General features: G+C 40.2%; 1 protein-coding gene across 1 annotated transcript in view; it reads right to left on the bottom strand.

The window, feature by feature from the left end:
* Positions 1-2,701, bottom strand: part of NOVA1 (NOVA alternative splicing regulator 1) — a 187,567-nt gene extending 184,866 nt beyond the window's left edge. Inside the window, exons 1-2 of the mRNA XM_014586276.2 lie at positions 2,655-2,701; positions 764-907 (exon numbers count right to left, since the gene is read on the bottom strand). The gene's annotated coding sequence lies outside the window, so the exon portion shown is untranslated. The remainder of the gene's footprint in view (positions 1-763; positions 908-2,654) is intronic.
* Between the last annotated feature and the right edge of the window lie 153 nt (positions 2,702-2,854).

Genomic DNA, 2,854 nt, shown 5'->3' on the forward strand with positions numbered 1-2,854 from the left:
AAAAAACAAAAAAAAAAAAAAAAAAAAAAAAAAAAAAAAAAAAAAATTATACCACCTAGGAAACTTGACAGTCCAGTAGGTTACTATACCACACTGTTAATATATGTTAATCAAATACCCGGTTTAAGTAACACCAATTTTAAAGCATTATTTTACGTCTTGCATAACATTAATAGATTTCCTTATCCCAATTACATTAAAACAGCAATATTTTAAAAATCTGAAGAGGCAGCACTTGTCCTTTTTACTTCATTCCAAGGCCAACAAACAAAGCAATGAAGCAGAAAGAGGTACATAATGGATTCAGAAGTAAATGGTCCATTCTTTAAGAAGCCTCCCTACCCACTCCCCCATTCTGAATTCACTCTAGACTAATTGTCATTACAATGATGTCTGAAAACTTCAGAAGAACCCTATTTCTTGATGCCAGCTGTCCAGGTTTCCATCTTTAAATTTTTGAGGTGTTTTTGTTTTTGTTTTGTTTTGTTTTGTTCCCCTAGTAAGAACTATTCGGAAGGACCCAAAAGAATAACTTTCAATTGGTCTAAATCATATAGACAATAAAGCAATTATAGGAAAAAGACATAATCAAAATGAAGACAATCTGAAAATGTTTCCACAATATACTCTAATACAGCAATATGTAAATAAAATGAAGTGTCCACTATTGTTTAAAAATTTCTTTCAAGACAGCACACAGCACATGTAGATCTCCTTCTTTCCTTGGGGATTCACCAAACAATCTCTTCACCATTGCACCTACCTGGATAAAAATCTTTGGACTTAGACAGCTTGATGGTAGCTCCAGTTTCTTTTTGCAACTGAACAATTGTCTGTCCTCCCTTTCCAATTATAGATCCAGCAGCATAACTAGGTATGAGAACCTTTAGAAAATACTGGCCGTCTTCTGAAAAATGCAAAGAAATATACTTGGTTAACATGGTATTTTTAAACTTTGTATCCCCACTCCACCCTCCAGAGAGAAAAACAGCAACTAAAACATTGGGCACATAGCTCCAGGAAATGCAGAGTTAAAATATTTTAAAGCATGAAAATAAGCCATTGACACTGAACACTAAATATGTATGAAGTGTTTCCCACTTTATAGAATTTACTCTCAAACTTGGAATTAAAATCTAAACATGTTCTACTATTTTGCAGCACTGTAAAAACTGATGACTAAATTCCAGTTGTTATTCCAAACATGGAAGTCTTCCAATCCTATCTGTGGTTACTATGGCAAAATGAAATAAACTGACCCTTTAACGAAACTTCAGAGATTTATAAAATGACAAACCTTCACTTAACATACTGAAGGGGAAAAAAAGAAGAAGAAAAAAGGAAAACCCAGGACTGCAAATAGTGGTAAGCTGCATTTGTTTGTCATTAGCAAACACATGAAGACTACAATTAGCCATTGCATCTATCCTACTTAAAGTAAGCAAAACAACCCTTCTCCTACCCAATAATCCACCCAAACTGTAGGGTTTATTCCAAGCCTTCAATAACTGCCAGGAAACAACTCAAACTGGTGAACTGGCAAATCTAACTAATCCTGGTGTATTTCTTTAGCACTTCTTAGTCTACCATGATCTCCTTTAAGCTTATTAATTTGGACCTTTAGAAGCATCTTGCCAATACTCAAAAGCTTTGGAGTCATTTATATAAAATGCACTTCAAAGTGATCAAAAAGATAATGTTCCTTCTCCAAAATAACCACATTTTTTTCAAACAGAGAGGGCATGATGAACCGAGAAAAAGAAAGATGAAATGTTTCAGAAAATAAAGCCAACTCCATAAACTTTAATTTCCGTCAACCCGAGTATGTCTTAAATACGAAACACCCCGGTAAATCCAGCTTTCTTATGTGAATGAATGTTCCAAATTTTGCCGTGTGCCACTCACAAGACCCCCATCCGCCTCTAATGTATATGCTGGAGATAAATTCACCTCTGCTTCGATGCATTGGGTGCATTGTTAAGATGACTCCAGTGCAAATGAAGAAGCGATACCGGTCCCGTTATAACTCATCTTCCAAGGAAGCGCAGGATGTTAACTAACAAGTCACCGTAACAGACACCCCCACCCTCGTATGCACACCCCTGAAGACAAATCAATGAGATATTTGCACCGACAATATAAGTGCGGTAAGGGCAAGCACTCAACAAGATTTTGCATACTACTTGTGGCCCAAAGAGATGGAGAGAGGAAAAAACTCTCCCGTGCCCCAATCATTTGCAATCCGCTACCCAAGTGCCATTTATTTATTTATTTTATCAGACTGTTAAATGCAGCGCGCATCTTTGGGCGGCCATCACCTCACTCGGGGGTCATCCTCCTCCTCCTCAGGACCCTCTGGCCCAGGTCTAGGATATTTAAATGGTCAGCCTCTCGACCGATTAAACGGAAAGATAGGTCTATTCTGAAAAACTGGTCGCCATTTTGATGAATGATAAACACTGAAATGGAAATGTGTTGGGGACCGCCAGGCGCGGGGCAGGTGCAGGGGAGGGGGCGCGAGGCAGGGACGCGGAGCCGCCGGGTCCGGGCAGGAGGTGTCCGGGCCGCGGGAAGGAGGGAGGGCGGCAGGAGGGAGGGAGGCAGGGGCGGGCGGCGGGGGATGGGGCCAGCGGGGAGGTGGAAGAGATACCCACCGCCCGTATTGGTCCTCTTGGTGCTGCCGGCTTCAGGGGGGGGTTCCAGCGGCACCATCTTTTTTTCCTGTCCCTGCCGCTGCTACGGGGAGACGGTTCTCCCTTTTGTTTTGGCTTTTTCTTTTCTTTTTTGCGTTTGGGGTTTCTTAAGGTTTTTTTTTTTTTTTTTAAACGGATCAATAGAAATTTCTTTAGGCACA

Source organism: Tupaia chinensis, unplaced genomic scaffold (genome assembly GCF_000334495.1).
Source record: "Tupaia chinensis unplaced genomic scaffold, TupChi_1.0 Scaffold000126_2, whole genome shotgun sequence".
Taxonomy (NCBI): Eukaryota; Metazoa; Chordata; class Mammalia; order Scandentia; family Tupaiidae; genus Tupaia; species Tupaia belangeri.